Source organism: Amblyomma americanum, chromosome 2 (genome assembly GCF_052857255.1).
Source record: "Amblyomma americanum isolate KBUSLIRL-KWMA chromosome 2, ASM5285725v1, whole genome shotgun sequence".
NCBI lineage: Eukaryota > Metazoa > Arthropoda > Arachnida > Ixodida > Ixodidae > Amblyomma > Amblyomma americanum.
The window spans coordinates 143248564-143257989 of NC_135498.1; positions in this window are offsets into that span (position 1 = coordinate 143248564).

Consider the following 9426-nt stretch of genomic DNA (forward strand, 5'->3'; position numbering starts at 1 on the left):
TGGAAGTGTTCCTGTATATAACTTGATTGTCTTAGAGTTATTGTAGTAGAGACTTTGTGTTGCAACCCGTTAGTTGAGATGAGTATTGGCTCTTTCAGCAGCTATAGCTCTAACTTCTTAGATCTTAAACTTTTAGCACCGTGCAAGAGCAGCGCCACAAGTGTCGCTTTAATGTTTCGAACGATTGCTCCTTCTGCACGAATAATTGCACAAGCAGCGAATATTAGTGCTCCTGTGCGTATTCGATTCTCTTTCAGCTAGAATATTCGTATTCGATTCGGAAGCGAAGCTGCGCTAGTAGTATTCGATTCTTTTGGAAAAAAGTGCTATTCGCACACCCCTACACTCTACGCGTATCAATTGTAAACCTAGCCCAGATGAGACCTTCTGTACTGAGCCGTATCTTCTTCAAAAGCTAGCTGAAATGTTTTATACTTTAATGCATAGAGCGCACACCTGGAGTTAAAGACTTTTTCGGAATGTTTGGCAGGAATGTACTGTTTCTTAAATAGTAAGTGACCAAATTAAGGAAGAAATTCACCATGAAAATGAAAAAAATTTCGTTGTCAGGAACTAGTAACACAAAAGAATGTGAACCGAAAAGATATGACCGCGCATTGTTTGCATACACGGCAATGACAAAGGTATGACAAAGGGAGACAGAGTTGATGATGTGTAAGATATGACTCAATAAAAATAACACGCCAAAATGGAAGAAGTGACATTGGCCATTACAAAAAAAATCAATAAGAATGCATAGTACGGCTAAGATCTCAAATATTTACAATGATGGTCGTGATATAGGTGATCATCATTTGTACAAATAAGGGATATCAAAACTATCAGAAATATAACCAGTGCAGAGCTGCAAGAGCGGTATACCGAGCAGAAACCTGGAGGAAAAAAACAGAAGACTCAAGTATGCATGACCTCTTCTCTGAAGCCGTCCTAAAAGCACTCTGGAATCATTTCTCTTAGATGGATCAGAACACCCAAGGGCTTGTGATGACTCACTTATTAGCTGCAGATATTTTTTTTCACTATGTTTCCGGGTTTCGAAGGAAGTCTGGCTTAGCCGAAGGCTGGCTTAGTTGTTCTGAGGAGCACTGATCAATAAAAATTCGGGCACGCCGATTGGAGTCGGCGCGCTAGAAAACTTTCAGTCTTGCGAGGATTAATATACTGCCGCCTGCGGCCCAGTACTGTTCTGCTGTCGGGTTTAAGGAAGTTTTGGTTGAAGACTGAATATTTTGGAGACGACTTGGAATGTTGCTGAGAAAGTAAGCGCCCATGAGCAAAACCATACAAAACCAGTCATTCAAAATTTCAGTGCATATGACAGGTCGTACAAAGACCGTGTCTTCGTAGGAGACTGAAGTAAATGGCATCAGTTCAGTGACCAAATCGAAACTTGACTGCAGCGTATGGGTATTTGCATTAATGGCCTCTACAAAACTCTTTTTAAAGTGAAACAAGGCAACAGTGCTGCGCTTGCAAAAAGAAATCAACCGCTGCTCAGTTTATCGGCTTCTTGGTCTAGCTACTCTAAGCGCTGTTCTAAACTAGGAAGCGCAAAAAACCAGACGAGGGACAGAGGAAGGGGCACAAAAACAGGTTCACGAGCGCTACTACCGACTGTTTATTCATGCTGCGGGACTTATGTCTGCGCTGATTTATGTCAGAGCTGTGAGTTGAAGGAATGTGTTTGGATCAATCGCTCGAGCGTAGGTTATTCGTCTAATTTTCTTGGGCGCGACAACTTATAGATGTTCTGTCCTAAGAAAACAACAGTCTGCTCGTGAGAACGAAGTGCCCCATACCCAAGCATTGCCGGCTCGTTGCCACTACGCGGAATGTACTCCTGAACTTAACTATGCTAATTACCTTTACAAATAATTAGGCATTCGCACATAAACGGTGGTTAAAACAACGCAGTTCATGATTGCAGCAGCTGCGGCACAGTACTTCGTATTAGACACTAGACGGCGAATAAGAAAACTGAAGATGGTGGTGGTGTTATTCATTCTACCTGGCGCGCACAGCGCGAACTGCTCTTTTGTAAGGTCAGTTGGTAGAAGCCTGGGTATTTGTCACATATATAAAGGAGCCTAAATTAAATTTTAAGGAAAAAGTTGTGAAGAAGACGACGCGAATTAACCGAAGAATAAAGAAGAGGAAGAAAAAGCATTCATTGAGGTGGAGAGAGATGATTGTTGGAGAAGCATTTGGTGAGGTAGGTGGAGAGAGATGATTGGTGGAGAAGACGACGACAAGGCTTACGTGGACTAACACCGAAGCTATAAAAGGGCGAGTGAGAGCGAGGCACAGGGGGGAACAGCGGAGAAGCGGAGGCTCCGGCAGGTCAGGGACACATCGGCTGGAAGAGAGCGACGCCGGCTACTGCTCCGGTGAGCTCGCGTTCTACGACATCGCATCGTGGACTTCCTGCCGTGCCTGAGCCCGTTCCGGCGAGTCAACAGAGGACGCTGCCACCTGCTACGGCCAGGGGTGTCTCCAGCGCTGTTGCCACCCATCCGGGTGGTGCCCCAACGCCAACTACACCGGCATCACCTCCACGGGCGCTTGGACCGGGAGCTTGTACGACACAGCCAGCGACGCCAGCCCAAGCACGTCGAACGCCGCCAGCAACGCCAGCCCAAGCACGCCGAACGCCGCCTGGACGCTGGCTACAGGATCCATACAACGCCGCAGCCACACCGAACCAAACGTGAGCACGAACGCCTAACGCTAGTAGGAGACGCTGATAGCAATGTGCCCGGGTCGTGTGTATTTATAGTATTTGTGTTTCGTGTTGGTTTTGTTAGTTTTGTGTTCTAGTGTGTGTGTCACGTAGGCTGTATTAAATGTGCGTTTGTGTGGGTACACCCATCGCCTAGTCCGTTCTTTCGGTCCGAGTGTTCTCCGGGGAGATCAGTGACAAAGATAAGTGGCGAGGCTGTGCCAGGATACATTTCCTTTTTCTTTTTTCCTTTGTCTCCGATTTTTCGAATCTCTCGACGGCAGAAAGTATGGATTTGGCAACAACGTTAGAGCTGGCGCTCAAGCTTGGGTTAAGCAAGGAAGAGGCGATGCGTCTCTGCGACCAGAAGAAAGAGGAGGCAGATGGGCAGAGAGAGGAAAGGGCGCAAGCACGCGCAGACGCTCGCGAAGCAGATGGGAGAGCTCGCGAGGCAGAAGAGCGAGAAGCTAGAAGACCTCGCGAGGCAGAAGAGCGAGAAGCTAGAAGAGCTCGTGAGGAAGAACAGGAGAAAAGAAGGATAGAACGGGAGAAGGTGTTTATTTTGTGGAAACAGGCGCATGTCGCGGGGAGGATATGAGAAGAGCACGGACAATGATCAGCGTTCCTTAGCGGGTACAGAATCTCCTAGACCGGCCAGAGTTTGCCCAAGAAAGCTGATGGCTCCTTTCGATGACAAAAGAGATGACCTGGATGCATATCTGCAACGATTCGAGCGGATAGCTTTGGGGCAAGGCTGGGAGCGCAGTGAATAGGTCACGGCATTGAGCATGTGTTTAGTCAGAGAAGCGCTGAATGTGTTTGGAAGGATGCCTGCTGCTGATTCCATGGACTACGAGAAAGTCAAAACGGCACTCCTCCAAAGATTCAGGCTTACGGCAGAGGGTTTTCGTGAGACATTTCGCACCGCGAAACCTGAGGATTCAGAAACCGTTAAGCAGTTTTCCTGCAGGCTATCCAACTATTTTGATAGGTGGCCTGATATGTCAAACACAGAAAAGTGTTTTGAAGGTGTGCGTGACAGGCTGGTCACAGAGCAATTTTTAGCGTGTTGCAGCTCAAAGCAGGCGCTATTCCTGAAAGAAAGTTGTGTTCGTTGGAGGAGTTCGCTGACACTGCTGATCAATTCCTCGAGGCTCAAGGGTTAAGGAATTTTAGTAAGGCAAAAGAGGAAACCCAAAGACCCTAGAGACAAATGCGGCAAAACCAAGAGCATATCGCAGTGCATCTAAGGCGCCAGTAAGGTGTTTTCTCTGCGGCAAGGTGCGACACCGTGCAGCTGACTGTCGAACTAGTAGCGCTGCCCAAAAAAACACAGGTTGTGTGTAACGGTTGTAAGAGGAGGGGTCATACTCTGTATGAGTGCCGATACAGAATGCAGGACCGAGCTGCATGCGTTGTCGACTCTAGTGTAGAACTTGTCACGCCACCCGAAGTTCCACAGCTGAAAGGAGAGCAAATGCCGCTGGAAAGTGAGGCAGTGAGTGGAGCACCCAAGTCGAAAGCAGCAATGCCAGTGGTGGTTGGGCAAATAGAGGACCGTCCTATATTGGTCCTTAGAGACAGCGGAGCCAACACAGTCTTGGCTCGGAGAAGCCTGGTGAAGGACGAGGATCTTACAGGGGAAGCGTCGGCCGTCACTCTTGTAGATAGCACAGTGAGGTACCTTCCTGAAGCAAAGATTCTAGTGTCCACGACATATTATACTGGGCAGGTAGTGGCAAAATGTGTAAACCAGCCCATCTACGATCTCATCCTGGGAAACATTACGGGTGCAAGAATTGTCGAAGACCCCGATCCCGTGTGGAGGATGCTCGACGATGAAGAAAATCCAAAAGAGGAAAGGCCCGCGACAGCTCAGACGGGTGCAATCAGCTTCTCGTCGGCAGTGGAAACAAGAGCTCAAGCGACAGCCCGAGCAACGCAGCGTCCGCTCTCCACTCCTGTTACGATGTGCACGAGCTTAACACCGGGCGAAATTGCAATTAGGCAACAAGAAGACCCGAGCTTGAAGGCTTCCTTCTAAAGAGTCGGGGAAAGAGTGAAAAGAAAGAAAAGTCGGACATCATTCGAGTATCAATTGGTAAATAGTCTTCTGCACAGGGAATGCATATTTACTTCAGGAAGGCGGGTCCAACAGCCGGTTTTACCGAGAGATATGCGAGAGACCGTGCTACGCTTAGGACATGACGCCATTAAGGCCGGACACCAGGGTGTTCAAAAAACGGTGTCTAGGATCACCGAGGAGTTCTTTTGGCCGGGTGTTCGGAGTGACGTTAAGCGCTTTGTTCGCTCATGTGACGTGTGCCAGCGCACAGTTCCGAAGGGAAGAGTTGGTCCCGTACCTCTGGGCAAGATGCCAGCCATCGACCTACCGTTTCAGCGAGTGGCGATTGACATTGTGGGGTCAATCTCTCCAGTATCCGCCAAAGGCAATAGATACGTGCTTACTCTGGTTGACGTGGCCACTCGTTATCCCGACGCTATTCCACTGAAAACTATTGACAGTATCCAAGTGGTGGAGGGTCTCGTGGAAATGTTTTCGCGTTATGGGTTCCTGAGGGAAGTTTTGAATGACCGGGGCTTGAATTTCACATCGGAACTAATGAAAAAGGTTAACCGCCTTTTGTCAGTAAGGCAAATACTGACAACGCCTTACCATCCCATGTGTAATAGGCTTGTAGAGCGGTTCAACGGCACCCTCAAAAACATGATCAAGAAAATGTGCCAGGAGAGACCTACTGATTGGGATAGATATCTCCCAGCTCTTTTTTTCGCTTACCGCGAAGTACTACAAACGAGTATTGGTTTCTCGCCTTTCGAGATGTTATATGGGAGAACCATTAGAGGCCCACTTACAATACTCAAGGAGCTGTGGGCTAATAAGGAGATTGCATCAGATCTCAAGACAACATACACATGCGTTCTTTAGTTGCGGGACAAGTTGGAAGAAACATGCAGGCTTGCACATCAAGGTCTGGAACGGGCGCGCGAACGCTATAAGGGCTACTATGACAAGAAAGCCACTCACAGGAATCTGAATCCAGGCGACAAGGTTCTCATCTTGCTGCCCACGGATCATAATAAGTTACTGATGCAGTGGAAGGGCCCTTACCTTGTGACGGAAAAGAAAAATGACATGGATTGTGAGTTATTGATTAATAACACCAAGAAGGTTTTCCATGCAAACATGTTGAAAAAGTACGAAGAAAGAGTTCCCGTATAGTGCACCCCCAAGGTAGCATGCTCGGTAGTAGCTGAGGAGACAGGTGATGTTGTCGAGATGCCCACATGCAGTGGGAAGAAAACTGTAGGTTGGGATAAGGTGCTAATAAACCGCAGTTTGAATGAAGCCCGAAGCTCATAGATAAAGGCCTTACTCCAAAGCAAAGAGGATGTGTTTTCAGATGTGCCGGGCAAAACGGATGTCATATGTTGCAGACTAGATCTCTCTACAGATAGACCAATCAGCGTGAAGCAATACCCACTATCTTTAGCAGTTCAAGAATCAATAGAAAAGGAGGTGCGGGATATGCTGGAGCTTGGTGTGATTGAGAGGTCGTGGTCAGCATACAATGTGTCTCTCGTGGTTGTCAAAAAACCCGATGGTACTAACCGACTGTGTGTAGATTTTCTTCGGCTAAATGACATCATAGTACCCGATGCAGAGCCCATACCAAGAGCGGAAGTGGTGTTCGCTAAGGTGCCTCACAAAAGGTTTTTTTTTTTCTTAATTTGACTAAGCTAAAGGATATTGGCTAATACCAATGGAAGATTCGTCTAAAGAGAAGACTGCCTTTTCGTGCTCGGCGGGTTTATTCCAGTTTAAATTCATGCCTTTTGGTTTGAATTCAGCATCTGCAATAATCACTAAGCTGATGAGGAAGGTTTTGGATGGGCTCCGAAATGTATAACACTATATTGATGACTTCCTGGTGGCAACAGATACGTGGGATACATGGGATACGTGGTATACGTAGGAAGAGCATATAATTACGCTGGAAAAGCATTTTGATAGAATTCAGCAAGCCAGGTTGAACATAAAACCGGCAAAATGTGAGGTGGGCTTTGAAGACATTTCTTTTCTCGGGCACAAGCTGGGGATGGGCCGTATCGCGACGAAAGACGACATCTTGGACAAAATGCAGCAGGCCCAGACACCGATGACCAAGAAAGAGGTACAGTAGTTCCTGGGTTTAACGGGATACTACAGGGACTTTAGTCCAGATTATGCCCACATAGCCGACCCGCTTGTCGAACTCACTAATAAGCAATAAGCTGAATTGGACTGCTGAACATGAAAATGCATTCGTGATGTTAAAAGGGCATATGGCAAGACCGCCCGTTCTGCTTGCTCCGAATATGGATAAAGAGTTTGTGCTTCGCACTGATGCATCAGACCGAGCTTCAGGAGCCGTACTCTTGCAAGAGAATCGCGTGCCACATCCGGTATTTTTTGCAAGCAAGAGATTATCGGCTTGTGAACGCAACTACTCCACCGTTGAAAAGGAATGTTTGGCGGTGGTGTGGGCGGTAAAGAAATTCCACATTTATCTGTATGGGAGACATTTCAGGATTCAGACAGATCATCAGCCGCTTGAATACTTAACCAAGGCCAAAATGAACAATAGTAAAGTTATGAGATGGAGTTTGGCCTTGCAAGAATACTAATTTCAAGTGGAATATATTAAAGGCAGAGATAACGTCGGAGCAGACTTCATGAGTAGAGCCAGCTGAACAGCTCTAGGTATCTCTGGCATGTATCTTATTGTTGTGTTAATGTATCTCTGGGATTTATCTTCTTGTTGTTGTTGCTGCTGTTGGTGTTATGTGATTATACAAGGGAGTGTGTTGTGGACACGAACATATTAAGGACTCTGTGCGGACAGCGGCAGTGGTGTGTTAGTGTTCTGGAAACGGAATTCGGTGTGCTGTGTTAGTGGTGTGCGTTTGGTGTGTGCCGGACCTCTGCGATGTGGTGTGTGCTGGGTTCAGAATCGCCACAGAAGATAGTCGGTTGGCTGGAAGGCTTGGAGATGAGGGTGACGTGAGCAGTTTCTCAGAGAAAAACTCTTGAGAGAGGGGGCTCTTGTCACATATATTAAGGAGCCTAAATTAAATTTTAAAGGAAAAAGGTGTGAAGAAGATGACGCGAATTAACCGAAGAATAAAGAAGATGAAGAAGCATTTGTTGAGGTGGAGAGAGATGATTGGAGGAGAAGCATTGTCTCAGGTGGAGAGAGATGATTGGTGGAGAAGACAAAAAGACGACGACAACGCTTACGTGGACTAACACCGAGGCTATAAAAGGGCGAGTGAGAGCGAGGCACAGGGGGGAACAGCGGAGAAGTGGAGGCTCCGGCAGGTCAGGGACACATCGGCTGGAAGAGAGCGACGCCGGCTATTGCTCCGTGAGGTCGCGTTCTACGACATCGCATCGTGGACTTCCTGCCGTGCCTTAGGCCGTTCCGGGGAGTCAACGGAGGACGCTACCACCTGCTATGGCCAGGTGTGTCTCCAGCGCTGTTGCCACCCATGCGGGTGGTGCCCCCAACGCCAACAACACCGGCATCGATCACCTCCACGGGCGCTTGGACCTGGAGCTTGTACGACGCAGCCAGCGACCCCAGCCCCAGCGCGTCGAACGCCGCCTCGACGCCGCCTACTGGATCCATACAACGCCGCAGCCGCACCGAACCAAACGTGAGCACGAACGCCGAACGCTAGTAGCAGACGCTGATAGCAGTGTGCCCGGGTCGTGTGTATTTATAGTATTTGTGTTTTGTGTTGGTGTTGTTAGTTTTCTGTTCTAGTGTGTGTGTCACGTATGCTGTATTAAATGTGCATTTGTGTGGGTACACCCGTCGCCTAGTCCGTTCTTTCGGTCCGAGTGTTCTCCGGGGAGATCCGTGACAGTATTGCGTCACTTTTTATGTACCAGTGATTTCGAGCCATGACAGTGCATGAAAAGAAAGGATCATCTTGATTTTCGCGATCGCAGTTTCCGTGATGGCAAAGGTATTTTGGCGGTAAATTTTTGTTTTTGCTTCGACGGTAAGCTAAACACTCGTTAACTCGTCCTGCAGTGTTGTACTGTAGTGCTCTGTGCTAGTTGGCCGCAGTGTTGCAGTGCCTCTGTGATTTTAGATTACCGATGTTTTGTTTATATGCTGATTTTTCCGGGGTGCTGCTTTGATGCCAGCAGTGTTTTCCTTCTGCTGTTTTGTCGCGCTGCTTTTTATTTGTGTGTCTTGTCAAGTCACACGCGGTTTAGTCCTTTGCTTTTTTTCGTTTCCCTGTTCACATTTTAACTGCTAGCATAAGGGGATTCGTTGTAAAAGTATTCGTAGCCAGGCATCGTGAAATGCGACATCATTACTTTGCTTTTTTTTTACTTTGGAAATGGCGGTTCTTATCGCTTCGCAGGTACAATTCCCGCTATGTAGATGGGTGTAAGAAAAGAAGGAATGCGAACAGACCACAGAGCTGCTCCAAAGCGTGCATTTCGTTTTGATGGTTCACACTGCTAGCTGTCTAGTTTCCAATTCACATACACATAATTCCAGCCTTGAGAATTTCAGGTGTGGTGGTTCCAACTCTGGCGCTAACGCGGATGTATTTCATAAACCAAGACCCTAGACCCTGGGTGGTTCACTATTGCTTCTTGT